The following is a 13,190-nucleotide window of genomic DNA, read 5'->3' as shown; positions in this document are numbered from 1 at the left end:
ATAGATAGATAGATAGATAGATAGATAGATAGATAGATAGATAGATAGATAGATAGATAGATAGATAGATAGATACTTTATTTATCCCGAAGGAAATTTAGGAATATATATATATATATATATATATATATTACATATAGTCACATTAACTCACCTCAACATGCTTTTTGCAATCATTTAGTCCCCCGTGGGCAATGCTAAATTCACTAATCACAAACTGTACAGCGAGTATGACTTTCATTGTGTTTGTTTTTTTTTTTTTTTTTTTTTTTACTTTTACCAGACATGGATATTGATTTGCGGGCATCAGGGAGCCGTTGCTGATATGTGGTTGGCTCATGTGACTTCAGTGAGACTTGGGAAGTCTGCATTTATCTACAGCAAACAGGTTTACACAGTAAAGGTGCTCTTAATACTGCTACTGTGTGCTGAATGGTTGGTGAGCTGATGCTGGAGCTACAGCCAGAGTATGTTAAAAATGTTATCCAACATTGATGAACAATGACTTTGCTCCACCGATTCATATCTCTCTGGAGCACCCTCAGGTAGTCTAATAAACCCATGAGAGATTCTACTCCCTAGAGATTCTCTGAATCCATTCTAGGCTCAAAAAGTCTAGGTGTCAAAAGAATTCACATTTATTATTATGGTAGAAGAGTAGATACTCTCATTTAAAAATACTTCTGTAGATGTTGAAGTATCAACTTGAGCTTTTTACTCAGAAGTGTAAAGTACTGATTTTAAAACTACTTAAAGTATAATAGTAAATGTAATGTAAGAGAAAAAAATTACATTAGGAAAAAATCTTAGGCCGAGCCACAGGAGCCTTTAGTGCACTTAAGGTGTGATGGATCATATGAACCAATAGGGAGTCAGTATGATATTCTATTTGTTTAAAATGCACTAGTATATCATTGAAAAGTTACTTTATTTCAGTAAACCAGTTAAAAATGTGAAACTCATATATAGATGTATTAAATACAGAGGGTAAGCGTTTATTTAATTTATTATTGATGATTATGGATTACAGACAATAAAAACCCAAAAGTCTGTCTCCAAAAATTTGAATATTATGAATAATAAATGAAATAAGCATCTCCATAAAAGTTGTCAGCAGAGGGAAGCATTAAGTGCGGTAAGATTTTCTGAGAAAACACTGCACTGACTTTGGACTTTATATAACACAGTGGATCAACACCAGCAGATGACATGTCTCTCCAAACCATCACTGATTGGTGAAAACTTCACACTAGACCTCGAGCAGTTTGGACTGTGTGTCTCTCCACTCTTCCTCCAGACTCTGCTCCCTTAATTTTCAAATTAAATGAAAATTTAATGATGGTCAGTGATGGTTTGGAGAATCATCTTCCAGCAGGACTTATGCTATATAATACAATATATATTTATATAATATTCTAATTTTCTGAAACACTGATTTTTGGGGTTTTTGTTGGTTGTCATATTCATCAACAGTAAAAAAAAAAAAAAAATAAACATTTAAAATAGATCACTGTGTATGATCTGTACAGTGAGTTTCACATTTTTAACTGTGTTACTGAAATATATATATTTTTTGGAACTTTACAATGATATAAAAAATGTTTTGAGATGCACTAGTGTGTTTATCCTTCTCATCCAACCCCAATAAATGTCGCTCGATCTGGATGGAGAGATTTATCTGGATGTTTTTTTTTTAACAATGATGAGCTGGAATAAAAAAAACAACAGCCGAAATGGAATAGGAGTAACGAGGCAATTTTTAAAATGTAAGTAGTGGAAAGTACAGATGACTGTGTGAAAATGTAAGGAGTAGAAGTAAAAAGTTGTCTAAAAATAACCTACATTTCTACTTGTGGTAACAAAGTGTTTGTACTTCATTACTTGATACCTCTGCTCAAAAAGCTAGATAATGCTAGACAATGGGCTACATTCTCTTTAGCTACCTAGAGTACATTGTGAGAATAATAAACACTGCTAAGATTCTGGCATAAATAGTTGAAATGTTTTTATTACATTGCTAAAAAATATTGAATGCTATGCTGTGCGGCTCCTGTGAGCTGCCACAGTGAAGTACTCTATCAACCTTTGAACCAGGCATTCAAAGCAAACATCATTATTTTATTAATAATCCCTTCATAGAATGAAAATCTGTGTTTTATCCTGATTTTTTTAAAGATTGTTTTCAAAGTCACTTGCTTGCTATTTATACATCAAAGAACAATGAATGTGATATTTTACACTTTGTTTTTTACACATATGACATCAAGCCCAAGGAATGTGTGGCTTCTTTGTCATTTAAGTTGCACATAATTAGCTTTAGTCGAAGGTTTCATGCATACAACACATTAACCTTTTATTTTATATCTAATTCTAATTTTTTCTATCATCTGACATTCTGCCAAGATTTCAGACACATCAGGAAATTGTACACAACAGATGGTTAACTAGCTGCTGGTTGGAAGATACACCCACTACACAGATGTAAAAATAGAAGCACATCAATTGTACAGCGAATGAAACCTCAAAAAATAATACTCAGAAAAATATAATATTATATAAAAACCTTTTGGTACTGTTGGCAGTGTGGGCATTGTGCCAAGTCCTGCTGGAAAATGAAATCTGCATCTCAATAAAGCTTGTCAGCAGAAGGAAGCATGAAGGGCGGTAAATGTTATCTGCTATTATTGGGCCTGATAAAACACAGTGGACCAACACCAGCAGATGACATGGCTCTCCAAACCATCACTGATTGTGGAAACTTTACACCAGACCTCAAGCAGCTTGGATTTTGTGCCTCTCCACTCTTCCTCTAAACTCCCGTTCCTTGATTTTAATGCAAACAGATGTGTTCTGCTGGTGTCTGCTGTCTGCTGGTGTTGGTCCGTTGCTGTATGAATTTAGGAGGAGGACATTTTATTTTATATTATTTTACATTATTAAGGAGCACTTTGAATTATTTTCTGAATCTAACTTCTGGGTCACAAACACCACATGAACTGCTATCAAAGGTACTGGGTGGAGCACCACCAGAGAACAAAGCCCCACTGCTCCACAGCCAAATGCGGAGGGATTTATAACCTCTCTGGCTTGGCACTGAGCTTGATGAATTTAGGCTTATGTTTGGTTGCTTTACATCAGGGGTCGGCAGTAGGCAGACCGTGGGCCAGTTGTGGCCCGCAAGCATGAAACATCCGGCCTGTGAGGTTGTTTTAACTATAATGAACGATAATGAAAAAAGATAATAATAAAATGGTTCTCTGGTGAGCTTTTGTTTACACCCCCCCTGTCTCTCTGCCGCGCTCGGCATAACTTCAGTTTCTGCCTGTTCTCATTTTTCTGCCTGTTCTTGGGCTCCTTGTAAGGGCATGTTTTTCTCGGCCATGTCCCAATTCACTAGCCGGAGCAGTGATAGTGTATTGGACCGTGACCCTGTCAACACGGTGTAATGGGTGAAAACGCGTGTGGTGGAGGAGCTAGCAGAGAAAACACACTTAATCCTGACTTCCCTCGAGGCACACACACAGGACACACTCCATGCGGGGTAGAAGACGGGTTTAATAGTACATAAGCACCAACGCATCTCCCCATTACTGTCCAGATAGCTTAGAGTAGGTACATCAGACCGGAGGCCATACTACAGCTAGCTCACCGTCTTCATAGAGAGAACACAGCTCTGGCGCACATGCGCAGTAGTACAATACATGTAAAACCACCGTTACAGATTCCCCCCCAACAAAAAAAAGGCTGACCCCAGCCAACAAGCTATAAAAAGGTCAACACAGTAGCGGCCATACTTGGCCTTCCAGTTGGGCATAGTACAAACATAAAAAAAAGAATAAAAGATACATCCATAAAAAACAAAATACAAAGGCACAGATGTAAATTAAACAATTCTTTTCAAGACCCGCATTTTCTATTTTTTTTTTCTTTTAACACTAGTTTAACCACAGAACATTCCATCAATAAACATTCCTTTTCTTCTTCTTTTTTTTTTTTTTTTTTTTATAAACCAGCCCTTTCCATCTAAAAACCAGGAACAGTTCATTCTTTTTTTTTTTCACAACTCATTTACATTTCTTTTGTTTGTTCACTGCATGGAAATAAAACACATTCCTCAAATCACCAAAACAGGTCCGTAAAACTTTTACAAAACAAAACATTTGCACTTAGCCAGCACTACCTAGGTTTCAATCCTGGTTCAACCTCTCAGTATGATAGCTATTCGTCCATCTGTTAGAACTCCAGTCAGTGGTAACTCTAGGATGAACTCTAGGTCTGAGGTCATAAGTGTTAGATTGTGGAAAGTCAGATGGGTCACTGCCAGCAGCACTACTGTCAGGGCCTAGGCCTGTAGTAAAGTCAATGTCTGCCTCAAGCATAGGAGCAGTATCTGCCCTACTCCTCAAATTATAATTCGAAGGAAGTGGGACGTCAGTGTCACCGTCAAACATGTCAGCTAAAGGCTGTGACAAGTCAACAAGGCCAGACTCAGGACTAATTATTTGACTTTCAAGCTTAGGTTCCTCTTCCACAGCCTCGTCAGGTGCTGAGCACTCATCCCCTGAGCTGCTAACATCATCTAGATTCCCACTTGGCATATCATCAGTATCCTCATCGACTGCACTGTGAGACTCGTGCTGTCTGGAACGGCTTGGGCTGTGCCGCCGTTTATTCTGTGACTCTGATGTGGTCCACGTGTGGAAAGGCTGGAGATTAACAACGTGAACAACACCCACATCTGTGCCATCCATATTGGCTAGACGGTAGTTGACGGCAGACAGCCTTTGGACAACGCGGTAAGGTCCAGCATAAACACATGCTAGCTTTGCAGTCAAGTTTGCTACAGCATCAGAGCGGGGATGAGTCTTAAGGCGGACCAGGTCTCCGAGCTGATAGGTGACAGGTCGACGTCTTAAGTCGTAATAGTGCTTTTTACGTTCGTGACTAGTCTGGAGTGCTGCTCGAGCATGATCATGAGTCTCTTGCAAAGACTGTTCAAGGGTTTGTGGCGGGGACAAGAAAGGGTCGTCTGTCCCATCAGTGGACGGTTGGGTCAGCAAGTCTACCGGGGTCGCAAGTTCTCTCCCATAGAGCATTTTCGCTGGGCTGAAACCCGTACTTTCGTGAGGGGCTGTTCTGAGTGCAAAGCAAATCTGTGGGATATACTTGTCCCAGGTGTTATGTTTATCCCCGACATATGCTCGAATCGCTGTTTTGAGGGTGCGATTCACTCTCTCTGTCGCATTTGTCTGGGGGTGGTAAGCTGTGGTAAGACGATGCCCAGAACCCACCATTTTCAGCACTTGATTGAAAAGTTCACTCATGAACGGCGTACCCCTGTCTGAAATTAGGTACTTTGGGGCCCCGTGGCGGGCAAACACCTCACCCTGAAACTTGCTCGCGGCGACCTGTGCTGTGGCCTCTCTGACTGCGCACACCTCTATCCACTTGCTGAAGTAGTCAACAAAGACTAGAATATAAGCATTTCCAGACGCTGTGCGGGGTAACGGCCCCACAAAGTCAACACCAACGACTTCCCATGGCTCACTGGTATGGATAGGCACTAGCAGACCCGCAGGTTTCTTTTGACTAGGTTTGGTAAGTTGGCACACTGGGCAAGAGAGCACATACGTCTTTACATCCTTCCTCATCTTTGGCCAAAAGAAACGCAGGCGCATTCTAGCGAGGGTCTTCGTAATGCCCAGATGACCAGCGGTCGGGTGATCATGGAAATAATTCAGCAGGGAACCTCTAATGGATTCCGGGGCATAAAGTTTTAGCTCCTTCAGAGGGTGTAAACTACAGCTAAATCTGCCTTCTCTGTAATACAGGAGTCCCTCATGCACAGTGAACTTGGTCTCCCAGTCCTCCTCAGACTCAATACACTGGGAATTCTCCAACTTTTGGAAAATATTCAACAAGGCTGGGTCGTCATGCTGAAGACACCGTAAGTGCTCTTTGTCGGTCAGTTCCACCATGGGCTGGGCACGGAGGTCTAGGCCTGCTATGACCGCATGCTCTGGAAGAAGGTCAGTGGGGCCCTGGTCTGACTGCACGGGGTTCCGTGACAGCGCATCTGGCACCTGATTTCGTGCACCTGGTTTGTGAATGATTCTGATGTCAAAATCCTGGAGCCTAAGGCACCATCTTGCAAGTCGACCTGACGGGTTTGGCCGAGACATAAGCCACTTCAAGCTGCTGTGGTCTGTATAGACTGTAACTGGAAGACCTTCAATATAAGGTCTAAAATGCTCTAGAGCCCAAATCACCCCGAGACACTCTTTCTCAGTTGTTGAGTAGGGTTTTTCAGATTTGTGCAGAGTGCGACTGGCGTATGCCACCACCACCTCTTTCCCAGTTTCGTCCTGCTGCATAAGCGCCGCACCAAGTCCTAAGTCACATGCATCTGTGTGCAGGTAGAAAGTGCGCTCAAAATCAGGGAAACATAATATGGGTGCTGAGGTGAGGCGTTCTTTCAAGAAGTCCATTGCCTGCTGACAGCTTTCATCCCATAGAAACAAAGAGTCTTGTCGGGTCAGGGCGAACAGGGGTTCAGCTTGCTTTGCATATCCACTTATGAACCGTCTGTAATAGCTAGTCAGACCTAAAAACTGTCTTACTTGTCGCACATCAGTTGGCACTGAGAATTCTGTAACTGCTTTTACCTTGTCAAGGTCAGGTCGGATTCCCTCAGGAGAGACTCTGTACCCCAGGAACTTAAGTTCATCCAAACAAAACTGACACTTGCCCAGCTTCAGCGACAGTCCGGCCGATTCGAGCCTTGTAAACACCTCTCTCAGGTCGCGGAGATGTTGATCAAAAGTTGGCGACGCGATCACCACATCGTCAAGGTAGACTGCACAACACTTATACACAAGTCCCGCCAAGACTGTGTTCATAAGTCTTTGAAAAGTGGCAGGTGAGTTACAAAGGCCAAACGGTAAAACTTTAAAACGGAATAGGCCACAGTGGGAGGCAAATGCAGTTTTTGGCCTTGAACTTTCTTCGACCCCAACCTGCCAGTACCCTCGGGCTAAATCAATAGTAGAGATGAACTTTCCCCGTGCCAAGAAGTCTAATGATTCGTCGACTCTTGGCAGTGGGTAGCGATCTTTGATGGTCACCTGATTGAGTCCTCTGTAATCGACGCAAAACCTTGGTTCTCCGGAGGCTTTTGGCACAATGACAACTGGCGCTGCCCATGGACCTGAAGCTGGTTCGATTATGCCTTCTTCCAACATTTTTTGTATTTGCTCTTCGATAAGTTTCTTTTTCAGCGGAGAGGTGCGATAGGGGGGGAGGTTAATTGGCCTGGCATCCCCGGTCTCGATACGATGCTCTGCTAGCGTGGTGTGACCAAGGCGGCCAGCAAACAGACCCTGAAAGTCCCCCAAAAGTTCCTGCAATTTCTCCTTCTGGTCATGGTTTAATGAAGATTCTCCTACCTTAACTGATATGGAACTGGCTTCCCCTTGTGGGCAGGAAAGGTCAGGACCCTCCAGTGTACACAGTGTTTCCTTAGGAACTGGTGCATCAGCCAATACACCCCCGTCTTGGTCTGCCTGGGTACCGATAGACACAGTTCTACTTGGTATGTGTATGGTGACGGATGCACGGAGCATAAAGTCCATTCCCAGAATGACTGGAGAAGCCATCTGGCTAAGAATTACAAATCGGTGAAAGAAACGTTGACCCTGGAACCATATTGGTAGCCAGGTAACACCAATTGGGTCACAGTGTGCTGAATCAGCCAGTCTTAAAGGAGGAGCTGTCCATGGCGTGCACTTGATCTTTCCGTCTGAATCTTTCTCTACATATGTTGCTTGTATGGCAGAAAGTGAAGCTCCGGTGTCTAAGGTTGCTGTCACAACATGGTTTTTAAGCTTCAATGTGACACAGAATGGGGTATTCCAGAAGGCAGTGGACGTGGTGTCCTCAATGTGTCCCAGAAAGGTGACACCAGGGGCATTAGAAAGAGGCTTAGCTAATTCCTGGGGGGAGGGGTGCCTCGTCGATACGGCCTCCCCCCTTGCAAGTTTCCCTGGGGCTGCCGCTTTTTCTTTGCTTGGCCCCTGTCTACATGTGACATGCCACGGTATTGTAATATTTGGGAGTCATCACCGGTTCTCTCTAACATAGCACCTGACCCGCTTTCTTCCTCTTGGGGGTCCAAAGAATTGCACTGTGGGCAAGTACGTGCAGTGAAACCAGGCAAGGAACACCCATAGCAGAATACAGATTTAGCTGGCTTACGAAGAGAAGGTGGTGGTCTATTGCGATCGCGGTGACCAAGGGCTGCATGCAGTTCATGGGCTCGTAGCAACAGGTCTGCGACAGACGGAACAGGTGTGCCATAAAGAGCAACAGCATACTTCTCTAAAGCATGTTTGCAAATAATCTCAACTTGCTCCTGTTCAGGAGGTGGATTCTTGAGCTTAGCGAATTCACATAGCATGTGTGCAACAAAAGTTGGCAGGGGCTCGTCGGGAGCTTGAACATGGTCCAGGATGTTTCTCCAAATTCTTTCTTGATTATCAAATGGCAAGAAGGCCTTTTGAAAAAGCTCAGAGAACTGGGACCAGTTGCGAAGATGAGGTTTGAGCACCTGAAACCAGCGACCAGGCTCACCCCTTAGAAATCTCGGCAGTTCTGACAGGACTTGGGCATCTGACAGCCCCACATCATGCTTGTAAGAGTCCACAGCACGAAGCCATTCTTCTGGGGAAACACTTCCCGAATCACTAAATACAGGAGGTTCGAGCTTGGATTGTTGCAACAGAGACGTCAAAACCCTTGAAGTGCCACTGAGAATAGATGAGTCGGACAACAGATGACCACCTGAGCAGCTGGCACTGCTGCAAGAAGCATTTGCCTTTTTTCCAGACAAGAACACACTATTTGAGCATGGGTCGAGTTTGAGTCCTGTAGCCCCCGAACCAGTGCATGTCTCTGGCTTTGGGTGAGTAGTGGTTTTGTGAACCTCAGGAGCCCTGTGAGCATAAACTTGAACACCTACTGGTTGACTAGTGTGGTTGATGTGATGGGGTGTGGATGCACTAAGTGGGTCAGAAAATGTGACTACATGACGAGGAGCGTAGGGCTCAGGTTCTTTTTCCCACTGCTTAAGGATTTCAGTCTGCATGCGCAAGGAACTACTTAAACAGTCCCTAAGAACTCCCATTTCCTGTCTCAACAGGTTCATTTGGACCTGCATATCACTAGAGTGTGGTTGAGGACTAAAGTCACGTGGTTCACAGTCACTATCGCTGTCAGACATTTTGTTAAGAAAATGTACCAAAAAAAAAGAAAAAAGAAAAAAAATTGTCACCATACAAATACTGTTATTAACCAGCCCCAGTTAATGAAATGAAACAAAAACAAAATATAGAAATAAAATACATAGAAATATATAACAGGCTCAAATGTAAGTTTCTCCCTTCTTCTTTTTGAAATATTTCAATTATATGAGGAAAATAAACAGTAAATGCAATTTATACTGATAAAATACCTTCTGCTTAAACCATTAATAGAAAACTCAATACACACAGGGATGATTCAGTATTATCTGCACTCTGAATGATGTTTCCCACCTGTCTGATGTACTGTGATGCCCTGTGAACACACCCCCAAATTGTCCAACGAGAAACGTCTCTCTCACCAACCCCAACACTGACGTCACGCGGCAGCAGCAGCAGCGCTGAACATGAAGACAGTCCGCAATTACACACGCACCACGAGCTGAGAGTTCAGTCAGTGAGCGAAAACGCTTACGTTAATAGTCCTCCATTAAATAGGCGAAAAACAGGCAGTAGTGAGGCCAAAATGAGAGAGAGAAAAAAAAGTCCCGCGCGCAGCAGCTAGTGAAGCTAGCGGGCGAATACACAAGCAGTCAGTACAGTCCATTCAACAGGTCCAGCGAGCAAAAGGTTTGCGGCAGATACTCAATGTCCCAAAAATACGATCCTTGTTTCAAAAAACTCTCAAAAAAAGTAAAAAGCACGTAAAAAGTGTCCGCCGTTAATGAATACAGTCCATCAGCGCGGATATCAACACGGCCGGGCAGCGTTAGCATTAGCCTAGCCGGCTAACAGTCTCCAGCATTAGCAGCGATCCACAGTGGAGAGACAAAAAGTGGAAAAAAACGGGTGCACTCACCGAATAAACTCCAAAATATGAGCACAGTCCCACACTCGGTTTAAAAACTCCACAGAGCAACCTCAGAATGAACAGTCAGAGTCCAGTTAGCTTGATGAGTTAGCATCCGGAGCTAACTAGCTTCATCCGAGAGCCGGAGGGGAAAAAAAAGTTCGGGCGCCACTTGTAATGGGTGAAAACGCGTGTGGTGGAGGAGCTAGCAGAGAAAACACACTTAATCCTGACTTCCCTCGAGGCACACACACAGGACACACTCCATGCGGGGTAGAAGACGGGTTTAATAGTACATAAGCACCAACGCATCTCCCCATTACTGTCCAGATAGCTTAGAGTAGGTACATCAGACCGGAGGCCATACTACAGCTAGCTCACCGTCTTCATAGAGAGAACACAGCTCTGGCGCACATGCGCAGTAGTACAATACATGTAAAACCACCGTTACAACGGGTCCAATCCTGCGTGAGGAGGGTTGTGTTTATTTATTTTTTCCTTTTCTTCTTGGGTTTACCTGCTTTGAGATCAACTGTTCTGCCATTGGGTTCAGCAACCTTCTGGGCTGGAGAGCTACTAGTCTGTGGCACTCCATCCCATTACACTTCATTTTCTAAGACTTAATTGCCGACCCCTGCTCTACATTGTCCCATTTATATGCAAATCATTTCTGTGTCCACATTTGCACATCTGTGATCGTGATTATTGCATCTTAAAGTAATTCCATACACTACATTAACAATTCCAATAGTCATGGGACAGAAACAATTTTTTTCGACTTTTGACACATGGAAGCCATAGATTCCTGCACTGACCTGCACTAAATGTAGATGTCATTTCTACCAAAGTTGCTTATTTGTTCGCATGGACAATTGTTGCCAGATGCTGCCAGTCACAATCATTAAGCACCCACTGTGCTGCTACTGTGGGTAATACGCCTGGTTGTGATTTTTGTGACGAATTTGAGAAATGGTAAATGTCTGAACAGCTTTGAATATTGGAGTATTTCATCCATCTGTCACCCCTTATTAGTCCTTACAAGAATTTCCCCTCGGGGATCAATAAAGTATCTATCTATCTATCTATCTATCTATCTATCTATCTATCTATCTATCTATCTATCTATCTATCTATCTATCTATCTATCTATCTATCTATCTATCTATCTATCTTCCACTCTGATGACTCAAGTTCCCTTGCCATGAGCAAGCTGGCCAGTGTTCAGCCTCACTTACAAGATAACACCTCGCAACTTATACAGATGCGGACATTCCAAAGCCGTCCTCTGAGGTGACACTTCATCATTAATTTACTCAATGATACCCCACGACTTTCAGCATGTCAGTTTAAATACAAGCCGTGCCCAGATATCTTTGTATAAAGAGAGTTGACAGAAGGTTTTAATAAAGTAGCCTAACCTATGAGCAACATGTTTATGATGGAAAGATGGTATTCGATATGTATGGCTGTTATTTTTTTCTATGTGTAAGAAAATAGATGATGGAATTAGTCTGGGTTTTGTTGAAAGAGATGAGCTTTAAACTTCTCTGAATGTAGGGAGCGGCTGAGCTTTCTGGATCAATGCTGTAAGCTTCTTCTTTTGCTGAAGGGTCAGCATGTCTAAGCAGGGGGATCTTGCTATATGAGTATGGTTTGTTGACATGGAAAGCGCTGCCGGACATGGCGAATTCGACTTGGTGGGCTTTAGGTTTTACCGCACTGAGACTGTTTCCTGTCTTACACAACAAATTCATTAAAAAGCGAAGAGCTTTAATATTCCAACTCAACTGGTGGCAGTGGACCTGAGCTTGCCTACACAGAAATATATATATAAACAAAGATATATTTGGCCATGTATGCACATAATATACTGTATAACTTTCAATAATTGGGCATTTCATGAAGAACTTGAAGATATCCAACACAAACTGAAGCAACAGATTCAGAGCATCTGTGTCTGACATTACGGCCCAATCCCAATCCCTTGGCCCTACCGTTTACCCCTACCCCTCTGTTTCGCATGTGCACATCAAGGGGTAGGGGTATTAGCACTAGGTGACGATTAGCACTATATTACTATACATAGTTTGATGTGTAGTTTCAATGTTTTAGGGTTGAATTCTTCCTAACAACCATAAAAAAGATTGCTATTAAATTTGTCTCTGTAGCTGCAGTAACTTTCCTGTTTCACCTTAAATGCTGCAACAGATGGCAGGGGCTGCAGCATTTAAGGCGGAACGGAAAAATAAAATAAAAGCTAATCAAAGCTAATTTCAGGTCCCATCACAGAGGAATTAAATACTGGACAATAATAATTAATTTCTGCACCACCTGCCCACTTTCTCAGAAGTACAATGCCCTAAAGCAGGGGTCTGCAATTAAGTTTGGCCACGGGCCAGATATTTTCCAAGCCATTACGTGGCGGGCCACAAAAAAAAAAAATCTGTTATGAAAAATGAAGTGTAATGGGATGGAGTGCTATAGACGTAGGGATGTTGAACCCAATTGCAGACCGGTTGATCTCAAAGCAGGTAAACCCAAGGAAAAAATAATGATAATAAACACACTGCTCCTCCCGCGGGATAGAAACCTGTGTCCTCAGGGTTGTGATCCAAAATACTACCACCGGCCGGAAAAGAATAGGGAGATCTCCCCATCTCCTTATAAGGGAGAACGGGAGGAAAAAAAATTAGAACAAGCAGTAAAGTCATGCTAAGTGCGACAGAAGGACAAAGGGAAGGAATATAAACAAAAGTTAGCCAGAGAAGCATTTTATTTATTATAATTTGTTTCGTTATCATTCAATTATAGTTCAAACAACCTCACGGGCCAGATGACATTATTAGGAGCTTGAAGGGTTGTCCCAATTCAGAGGTGGAGGATTTCACCCCTTCCCCTTTTAACTCTGTTCCAAGGGGAAGCGTTACACTCGAAAAGAAGGCATAAGGATAAGTGGTAGGGCCAACGGGTGAAATGGGATTGGGCCTACATCTACAAGATTCACCAGCTAGATAGGAGTGTCTAATAGAGTGAAGGACAGTGAG

Source organism: Astyanax mexicanus, chromosome 6, assembly GCF_023375975.1.
Source record: "Astyanax mexicanus isolate ESR-SI-001 chromosome 6, AstMex3_surface, whole genome shotgun sequence".
Classification (NCBI taxonomy): domain Eukaryota; kingdom Metazoa; phylum Chordata; class Actinopteri; order Characiformes; family Acestrorhamphidae; genus Astyanax; species Astyanax mexicanus.
The sequence above is the reverse complement of the archived record's forward strand: the minus strand, read 5'-3'. Positions refer to the sequence as shown.